Here is a 10866-nt window from a genome sequence, read left to right as displayed (position 1 = left end):
CTCGGGCACCACACAGGTGCCTCAGTCCCACCAGAGCACAGCCACCCACAAGAGGGTGAGACCCTTCTGCCACACACCAGGAGTGGAGAGGAACCTCCCAGGCCCCTTCACTGTCCCTTGGCACATTCATTTCAGCCTGACCCTCAAAGCCCTGCTCAGCAACATCCCCCACTAGAGTAGGATGTGTCCCTGGTCAAAGGAGGTCACCCCTCTGACCAAACTGATCCCAGCCCAAAGGCCAGGCCTTCAGCTGGGCTCTGGAAGGGGTTCTGCAGGCAATGTGTTCAGGGGAGAGATCTCCATTGGCCTCACTTCTCTAAGGGATAACACATCCTATCCCATCCCAAGGGTTCCCAGGATTATTATTGCAACAGCACATCATCAGAAGGGTAAAACTAACCTGTCTCATGACGGTCTAAACCAAGCTCAGATTCCCTATTAGTGGGTGAACAATCCAACGCTTGGTGAATTCTGCTTCACAATGATAGGAAAAGCTGACATCGAAGGATCAAAAAGCGATGTCGCTATGAACGCTTGGCCGCCACAAGCCAGTTATCCCTGTGGTAAGTTTTCTGACACCTCCTGCTTAAAACCCAAAAAAGCCAGAAGGATCATGAGGCCCCGCTTTCATGGTCTGTATTCGTACTGAAAATAAAGATCAAGCGAGCTTTTGCCCTTCTGCTCCACGGGAGGTTTCCGTCCTCCCTGAGCTTGCCTTAGGACACCTGTGTTACGCTTTGACAGGTGTACCGGCCCAGTCAAACTCCCCACCTGCCGCTGTCCCCCGAGCAGGTCGTGGCCGGCGCGCACCGGCCGCTTGGCGCCAGAAGCGAGAGCCCCCCTCGGGGTTCGCCCCCCCCCGCCTCACTGGGTAAGTGAAAAAACAATCAGAGTAGTGGTATTTCACTGATGGCCGGGACGCCGGCGGGCGGGTCGCCCTGCACCGCCGAGCGCGTGCCCGGCTTCCCACTTATTCTATACCTCTCATGTCTTTTCACAGTGCCAGACTGGAGTCAAGCTCAACAGGGTCTTTTTTCCCCGCTGATTCCGCCAAGCCCGTTCCCTTGGCTGTGGTTTCGCTTGATAGTAGGTAGGGACAGTGGGAATCTCGTTCATCCATTCATGTGCGTCACTAATTAGATGACGAGGCATTTGGCTATTTATTAAACACATACAAACTGTATATGTTCCTTTTCCAGGTTAAGTAAGGTGGCCCGTCCACCTGATGTCCAAATCAGAATTTTTAACCCAAATATGGGCTAAGACGCGGTTATGAGGGATGAACCCCTCCCACCCAAAACCGATTCTACTGTCCAGTGGACCCAGCCAAGGGGAGGGGCCTTGTTTATTTACAATGTATTTACAGATACAGTCGATCTAGCTTTGCTTACAAAAATATGTACAATATTGACAGAGGCGAAGAGTACTTTAGATGCTAGGGCCCTCGCGGTTCTCTCTAGCCTCGTTTTAGAGAGACCAAGGGTGGTCAGCACCTCAGTATTCTTGCCTAACCATTTGCCACAGGCTCCCATGGGGAAGCCAACATATTCAATTTCCTTTGCATTCGTCAATTGTTCAATCTGCTTATGAAGGCGCTGATATTTCTTGGCCTTTTCCGAGGCGGCTTCACTCAATGAGATTTCAGAGTGCTCGTACCTCACTGTCACGTCAACCACGACTGCTTTAGACCCTTTAACAAAGATCAAATCCAGTTTAAACAATTCGTTTGCCTCATTCCTAATGTGTGGCTCCTTGTCTACTGCCCAACACTCCCTCTTAGCCTCTTCACTAAGAGTTTCACAGATGGCGTTATGTCTCTTAATCCTGGCTTCCTGAGTGATGGCGCAGTTGCCAACAATGTGGGCCACGGTCTCATATCTAGCTCCACAATGTCGGCAGGATTGAACAACATTCTCCTGTCTACCCCTAGCCAGGAATTCCCTTGTCGGGTAGACATAGGCTCTTAATTGTAGGGCCGTGATTAATTTTCGGTGAGGTATGCCCCCAAACCACCTTATCCAGGCATTACTGATCTAATCATTTTCAAAATTTTCAATTCCATGACCCTGGGATACCAGGTGGATCCACTTTTGAAATTCTAATTTCCTCCAATTACACGGTTTTGGATAGCAAATTTTAGGAGCGGGTGCTTCCCATTCAAGCCGGGCTTCATCATCACCCCCCAACTCTACCGCCGGTAGAGGCTCCCAAATTGATGGGACGGACTCTTGTGTCCCCCCTGCTTTTAGCCACAATCTTTCAAATAACCGTTCCAGATGGATTTCCTTCAAATAATTCACAAGAGTCTCATCCAAAGACTGTGCCAGTCTATGCAGTCTTCTCGCCTGTATACTTGGAATGAGCGCCACCAATCTGATGAGACCTAAACCACCATCTTTGAAACTCGAGTACAAGATCGCATCACACGTACTTTGTGGAAGATGAAGCCATTCCTTGACCATATTACGAATCAACTGGTCAAGGGATTCGAGGAGGCCCACCTTAACCTCAGTATGGTCAGCCAAATATATCAGTCTCGGAATAGTATAAGTCCTGAGTATATCAACTTTCTGGAGAGGTTTTAAAGGCGAACGACCAATTCGATGGAGCCAAACAGTTAGCTTCTCTGATAATCTAGGGTCTGCGAAGCCAGTCCAGGGGTCTACCCATGTGCCAAGATATCTTTCTGAGGAACCTGGGTCGATCATGTTAAGAGGGGATCCGTTTATTACCCATGCGGGACAATCATTGATAGTATATGAGTCCCTTGTTGGCTTGATGTAAAAGCCAAAGTGTAAAAGTGACATTTTTCACCCTTCGTACTGAGGCCAGTAAGATTACAAAAGGCCTCCAGAATTTTGATGTTACAACACATGCCTTCCCAGGAATCACTCAGGAGCACTAGGTCATTGGCAAATGCCATGGCCGTAGTTTTCCAACCCCCATGATGGAAACCTTCACCTTCACGTTCAAGTTTACATAGAAGGGGGTCCATCGCTAAATTAAACAGCAGAGGTGACATAGGGTTGCCCTGTTTGACACCTGAGCGAATGTATATGGGGTCTGTTCTTCCCCTTCCAACGGAAATGTACGTCCTGACATCACGATACATTTCCCTCACTAAATCAATCACGTGTGAATCCACACCTCTCTGGACCAGACCCTCAAATACATGCTCATGACACACGGTGTCAAATGCCTTAGCGATGTCCACGAACACGACCCCCAGATGTTTGTGCTCTCCTTTTGCTGTTTTTACCACAAGTTGTAACAACTTGAGGTTCTCGGCACACCCTGATGCGCAAATAAAACCCCGTTGCCGGGGGTTAATGGGACAAGCTTTGGACAGCCTCGCCGTGGCGATCCTGGAAAATAGCCTAATCACCATTGAACCAATAGTGATAGGCCTCCAGTTATTGATATCACCAAGCTTCTCTACATCTGAAGACTTGGGTATCAAGACTGTCCTGCAGTCCCGCAGCGCATCTGGAATTGTACCGGTAATAAGCCAGAGGTTGAAGATCTCAGTCAACCGGGAAAATCTCGGGTCTTTTGCAATAATTTGACCCAGAGTAATCCCATCTGGCCCGGGAGCGGAGGTTTTACACATCTCTTTCAAGTTCTTATCCACCTCTTTCTCTGTAATTAGGGCCTCGAACACCACATTGTTCGCCTCCTTGTAAGGAGGGAAACCTAAGAGGCCACCAAATGTACCAGATGTATCCCATCTATTCTTAAAGTGATCGTGGACAACGCTCGATGGTACCTGGCACTGAATGGCTTCCGTGCTGTCCAAGATGATACGCGCGAGGCGCCTTCTATGTGACTTGAACAACAACTGAAATCGCAAGAATTTGCCCCTCTTGATAGCTCTTTTACACATCCAATTTGGTGTAGTCTTGGATGTTTTTTCGCCACGGGATGCCTCCTTTTTTCGACCCTTACAGATAGATTTGCTCTGGCTAGGCTCCCCCAGAATACCAAGAAACTCGTTATATACGTCATTCACCACACGACCTGGATCTTGCCCATCAACAATTTTCTCAAAGGCCTCCCGATACATGGTGAACTTTCCAACCGATAGTCCCGCTTTGATCATCTTGCGGTATTGGAGCTTTAACTGTCCCTCCTTCGGCAATTTAGCAGACTCGGGTGGATGTTCGATCCCCACGGCGCCTACTAGGCCTTCATGTTCTTCTGCGGAGGGACCTTTCACTAGACGGTGCCTTTTATCGCTTATCTGCTTTGCTGTCTTCATTGGAATATGCTCCGCTAAAGGTTGATTAATGTTCCTTTTACCGGTGTACTTGTCCACCAGTTGTATCAGGAGAGCCTCTTCCTCTTCAGTCCATACTTGTTTGTGGGCTCCTCGGGCCGATGACTCTTTAGGATGGGAAGCAATAATCCGCTCCTCATTCCGCACAAGAGGATGTCTTATCCTCTTGTGCTGACCCAGGCCAATCTTGGTGGCAAACCCTCGATGGCACACCTCACAGACCCAGTCACCTGTGGGAGCCACACACACCATTCCCTTGCAATGTGGGATGTGACACGAGATACTGTGGTATTTTAGATTTTGTTTACCACACTTCGCACATCTGAAAATGATCTTTCTCTGCCCGTGCACCCTTTTAAGATGATCAATCAGCCCCAGCATCCTAGTAAACCGGGTCTCACATTGAGGACAAGATGGCTGTTTGTCCGGCATCGATACGACCGGTGTTTTTGGCGTACTACCAATAGCTTTGGACCCGTAAGGAGCCTCGGGTGTTTTGGGCTCTTCAGTATCCCCCCTCCTACTTTCGGCCTCAGGTGTTCTGGGCTCTTCGAAACTTCCCTCTGCACTCACAGCCTCTTCCTGGGCCAGCCCCATAGGGGAGATCTCATATGGCTCAGGGAGTTGCCCCAGAAACTCCCAGACATCTGCATGATGTATACCATCTCCTTTGACAATTCCAGAGTTAACAAACTCTAGACTTACAAGATTGAACCCCTCTTCCCTGGGCAGAGAGGGCACAGATTTGGCATCATTGACCCTTAGATCTAATGGGTCAGTCTGAGTTGCAGTAGAGATGTAACGCAAAGCTAGAGATTGCACCATTATGTCAGTCCGCTAAGTTAAAGAAATGACCAGTCCAAGTGAGGGTAGAAATAGTCAGTAGTCGACCCTCTCTCGAGCTACCAACTTTTGTCCAACATCAACGGCCCGTGGACAAGGCACTGTGCAACAGCGAACAGGCTGCGGCAAACTCTTTGTTTCAGCAGATCGTGATACTACCATTGGGTGGCGAGCCCAACAATAGGGAGGGCTGGTAAATGCCCTCACTCACACTGGGGCAAAAGTTGACTTAGTTACCACAAGGGCATCCGGCAGGACCGCGAGGAGGTGCGACTTCTGCAGCTGAGCCCAGTTAGTAACTATTCTTAAGAGAGTCATAGTTACTCCCGCCGTTTACCCGCGCTTCATTGAATTTCTTCACTTTGACATTCAGAGCACTGGGCAGAAATCACATCGCGTCAACACCCGCCTCGGGCCTTCGCGATGCTTTGTTTTAATTAAACAGTCGGATTCCCCTGGTCCGCACCAGTTCTAAGCCGGCTGCTAGGCGCCAGCCGAGGCGGGGCGCCAGCCCAGGGACCCCCCCGGGGGACCCTCCCCTGCGCGAACCGCTCGGGGTGCTGGCTGCGGCAAGGCGGAGGGCGGGTGGGGGGGGGTGGGCGGCGCCTGCCGCAGCTGGGACGATCCACGGGAAGGGCCCGGCGCGCGTCCAGCTGCGGCGCGCGCCCAGCCCCGCTTCGCGCCCCAGCCCGACCGACCCAGCCCTTAGAGCCAATCCTTATCCCAAAATTATGGATCCGGCTTGCCGACTTCCCTTACCTACATTGTTCCAACATGCCAGAGGCTGTTCACCTTGGAGACCTGCTGCGGATATGGGTACGGCCCGGCGCGAGACTTACACCCTCTCCCCCGGATTTTCACGGGCCAGCGAGAACTCACCGGACGCCGCTGGAACCGCAACGCTTTCCAAGGCGCGGGCCCCTCTATCGGGGCGAACCCATTCCAGGGCGCCCGGCCCTTCACAAAGAAAAGAGAACTCTCCCCAGGGCTCCCGCCGGCTTCTCTGGGATCGGTTGCGTCACCGCACTGGGCGCCTCATGGCGCCCGTCTCTGCCACTCCGGATTCGGGGATCTGAACCCGACTCCCTTTCGATCAGCTGAGGGCAACAGAGGCCATTGCCCGCCCTTTCGGAACGGCGCTCGCCTATCGCTTAGGACTGACTGACCCATGTTCAACTGCTGTTCACAAGGAACCCTGCTCCACTTTGGCTTTCAAAGCTCTCATTTGAATATTTGCTACTACCACCAAGATCTGCACCTGCGGCGGCTCCACCCGGGCCCACGCCCCAGGCTTCGAGGCGCACTGCCGTGGCCCTCCTACTCGTCACGGCCTAGCCCCTGCGGGCATCGCACTGCCGGCGACGGCCGGGTATGGGCCCGATGCTCCAGCGCCATCCATTTTCAGGGCCAGTTGATTCGGCAGGTGAGTTGTTACACACTCCTTAGCGGATTCCGATTTTCATGGCCACCGTCCTGCTGTCTAGATCAACCAACACCATTTTTGGGCTCTGATGAGTGTCAGCATTGGGCGCCTTAACTCGGTGTTCGGTTCATCCCGCAGCGCCAGTTCTGCTTACCAAAAGTGGCCCACTGAGCATTCGCATTCCATGGCGCGGCTCCACGCCAGCGAGCCGGCCCCCTTACCCATTGAAAGTTTGAGAATAGGTTGAGATTGTTTCAGCTCCAAGGCCTCTAATCATTTGCTTTACCAGGCAAAACTGCCCATTGCCAAGTGCCAGCTATCCTGAGGGAAACTTCAGAGGGAACCAGCTACTAGATGGTTTGATTTGTCTTTCGCCCCTAGACCCGCGTCGGACGACGGATTTGCACGTCAGGACCACTACGGACCTCCACCAGAGTTTTCTCTGGCTTCGCCCTGCCCAGGCATAGCTCACCATCTTTCCGGTCCTAGCACGGACGCTCACGCTCCACCTTCCCGGCCCCGCGAAGGGGCGGTGGGTGAGACGGGCCGGTGGTGCGCCTGGGACTACCAGGCGCAACATGCGCCACGGGATCCCACCTCAGCCGGCGCGCGCCGGCCCTTACCTTCATTGTGCCGCAGGCTTTCGACAACGGCTCCTGACTCGCGCACGTGCTGCCTGTCAAGCTCATTCCTTGGTCTGTGTTTCAAGACGGGTCAGGTGGGTAGCCAACATCGCTGCGGACCCCGGGCACCCCAGCGTGGCCTGTGAGCCCAGCCCAGTGGCGCCGCGCGGTCGGGGCGCACTGAGCGCAGTCCGCCCCGGTTGACAGCAGGGCCGGGGGCCAGCGGGCCCAGCCCCTGCACCCCTGCGAGAAACGCTGTGCTTTGAGGACACTTACCCCCCGCGAGGGGAGAAGCGACGCCCCCCGCCACGGCGCTACCACGGATGGGGTTTGCCCAGGCGACGGAGGGGAAGCGGAGGCGAGGATCCGCCAAACCTGCGCCAGACGAATGAAACTTGCCGGGTTGAATCCTCCAGGCAGACTGCGCAGGCCCCACCCGTTTACCTCTTAATGGTTTCACACCCTCTTGAACTCTCTCTTCAAAGTTCTTTTCGACTTTCTCTTACGATTCTTGTTGGCTATCGGTCTCGTGCCAGTATTTAGCCTTAGATGAAGTTTACCATCCGGTTTAGGCTGCATTCCCAAGCAACCTGACTCAGAGAAGCCCCGGGCCCGGCGTGCTGGGGGGCCGCTACTGGCCTCACACCGTCTGCGGGCTGCGGCCTCGATCACAAGGATTTGGGTCCCCCAAGAGCGCCGCCCAGGAGGGGGGCTTCTGTACGTCACATGTCCCGTGCCCCACTGCGGGGGGAGATTCAGCCCTGGGCTTTTCCCTCTTTGCTCACCGTTACTGATGGAATCCTTGTTAGTTTCTTTTCCCTTGCTGACTAATTTGCTTAAATTCAGCGGCTCGCCATGTCTGATCTGAGGTTGCAAGGCCAAAGCTTGGCCACACCTCCCGGCCCATGCTGCTCCTAAAGAAGTGGCATGCCAACAGGCCAACAGCCAGCCAGCTTCTCCCACCTACTACTCTCACCTCCCTCCCCACTGGCTCCCATGCACCAGGGGAAAACAAAGCCAGAGGTAGAGAAGCAGAGAACGGAGTGCCCCATCCCAGAGACAAGAACCAAAAAGGGAGTGTGGCAGAGACAGCCCTGACGGGGGACCAGCCAAGTGGCGGCACGTGATGGCCTTGCTGGAGAGAGAGAAAAGCCATGGTGCTATTTGCACCCCGAGACCGCAACAGAAGAGGAGCAGGGCAGGCGAAGGGAGGAGGGGGTCAGAACCCCTGTCCCTGGCGCTCTCGCCTCACATGCACACGCAGCAGCACAGCACAGTACCCCCGTGGTACCCACCCGCAGACAGCCGCCTGCGTGGCTGGGAGGCTACGGGTGAGGCCTGCACCTCATCTCCCTCTTGCCCCCTCTGTTCTCCCAGCCCACGGTGATGTTTTCAACGCTGTCTCTCACTCTCCTCATCTCCCACCACCACCATACTGCGGCATGGGTGCCCCAAGGACAAACTCTGCCCCAGTGGCTCACTCCAGGAGTGGGGAGCTATGGATCAGTCCCTGAGTCTGCATATAGGGGGATGAAGGCCCTGCGCGGCAACAATGACGATGACAGCCATGACGATGATGACGCCTGCTGGGTCACAGGGAAAAAATTGAGGCCGCCAAGGGAAAAGCATCCCTTGCCAAACCCCTGACCGCCTTCCCTCTGGGCACCAGCGAGCCAGCATCGTCTCCGCTGCTGAACACAGTCAACTGGCCTGCGAGGCGACGCCAGCCGCACCACTGTGGTGGCCCCCGGACGGCGACTGATCGTCAAGAAATGCTCAGACGGGCGTAGCCCCGGGAGGAACCCAGGGCCGCAAGTGCATTCAAAGTGTGGATGACCAATGTGTCCTGCAATTCATACTAATTCTTGCAGCTAGCTGCATTCTCCATTAACGCACAAGCCGTGTGATCCACCGCTAAGTGTTGTCTGGCTTTTGGCACCGATCCCGCACGCGTGGAGGGGCTGGGACCGCTCACATGAAGCGGCCCCTTTCTCTTGTGCTGAGGACGTGCAGGCGCGTGCCTGGCTTTGACCGTCCTTACTTGATAGTCAGGATTGCAGACATAGGAGATCCAGCCACACTGAACTGGAATTCTTCCTCAAACCTCCACACTATGGCAGCACTGAAGGAGATCTGAGCAGTCTGGGTCACACCTGGTGCACCCATGTCTTCCTCAGGCACAAACTTGAAGCAGAAGCCCACGTTGGCAGTTGAAGGGCTATAGGTGAAGGGAGCATCAATATCTCCTAGGTTAATCAGTTTCTAGGTTAATCTCCTAGGTTAATCTTGCTGCTACCTGCAGCAGCAAGAAAGCAAAATGGAAATACATGTGGAATCTTCCCTTCTTGTGAGTTATTGTCTAATGACGCAATTAATACCCAGAAATAGCAGACGATGCTTTGAATGGCAAAAAAATACAACAGGACAAGTTCTGCCTTGAAGTTTTCATGCAAAGCAGCGGCAACTCCACAGAACTGGAGTCCACAACCCTGGGGTTATCCCATGGACACAGAGCTGTGCACCTCTGATCAGCATCACCAAGTTCATTCAGACCTGGCCCTGAGAGCAACGTGGGCTGATTGCAGCTGCGCAGGGAATCACCCCAGAGCTGCTGCTGCCCCAGTGAGCACAGCTCCAACAGCACCATCTACTCATTCACCTTTTCCCATGTCATGAAAACAATACATTGATTATGAGGCATCAGCATCAAAATGTATAGACAGCATCATCTTTTGGTAAGAAAACTCAGCATGTCTTTGCCTCCCACAGCCAAGCTTTTGGAAGTGTCTGGCATGATGTAGTGCCTCATTTTCTACCTCTTTCAGCTGCTCTCTCTTTGGATTTTGTTGCAAACTTGACACTATTGGGGAGGAGACAAATAGGTAGAAAAATGCTTTGCTTTATTCCCAGGAACACTTTTCTCTTTCTAGAGCCAGAGATGCACGAAGGCTGAAGTGTGGTGAGGGACTGGTCAGCAAGGGAAAGAACTCCCAAGCCCTTTGCAAGGGCCAGCACTGAGCCAGGAGGCTGGATGGCTTTCCTGTGACCTGCAGCAATAAGCAGGAGACACTTGACTGGAAGCTGTCTGCAGTTGACTGAAGCTCAAAGGCAGCCAGTTTGTTCCAGCTGCTTCTGAACAGCCCAGTCCAAAGGTGTCTTGTGTCTGGCACTGCCACAAAAGCCTCTGAACATCCCTTTTTGACCCAGGCTTCGTTTCATATGCCAAGGGGTTGTTTTGCAGCAAGCCTCCCAGCTGATTCCCAAAGAAGGAACTGGGGCTTCATGAACAACAGACACACCTTTCAGACCCTCCCAGATTTCACCAGTAGATCAAATATTCCCTGCTCACAACTGCCCAGGTCGGCAGCAATTCCACACTTCCACCAGGCTTGCTCTGCCTCAGGAGCCATCAGGATCCACCCCAAGCCTTCTGCTCACGTCATAGATGTGGGGGGTGTCGATAGAAATGTTCCCAAGGTTCAGAGTAGGAGAGCTGAATTCTACCAAGGGTCCTTGGCCTTCCCCTGAGAGGTGCAGGGGCAGCCTGCTCTCACAGCCTGGGGAGAGATGTCTATTGCACTACAATCATTCCCTCTGTTATACTGGATTTTCCAGGCTGCCTCAGTGCTAGACCCTGACTCTGAGCTGGATGCAACCAGCTCCTGATGCTGCAGGAGAGGATATGGACTCTCCTCTTCCCT

The 10866-nt window shown here is 53.4% G+C and overlaps 2 pseudogenes; both read right to left on the bottom strand.

Annotated features, from left to right (window-relative positions):
• Nucleotides 1-370: 370 nt before the first annotated feature.
• Nucleotides 371-8038, bottom strand: LOC134426167 (28S ribosomal RNA; annotated as a pseudogene).
• Nucleotides 8039-8935: 897 nt separating this feature from the next.
• On the bottom strand, nucleotides 8936-9088 carry LOC134426079 (5.8S ribosomal RNA; annotated as a pseudogene).
• Nucleotides 9089-10866: the final 1778 nt, after the last annotated feature.

This window comes from Melospiza melodia, chromosome 17 (assembly GCF_035770615.1).
Source record: "Melospiza melodia melodia isolate bMelMel2 chromosome 17, bMelMel2.pri, whole genome shotgun sequence".
NCBI lineage: Eukaryota > Metazoa > Chordata > Aves > Passeriformes > Passerellidae > Melospiza > Melospiza melodia.
Note: the sequence above shows the minus strand (reverse complement) of the source record. Positions and strands in the feature narration are given on the sequence as shown.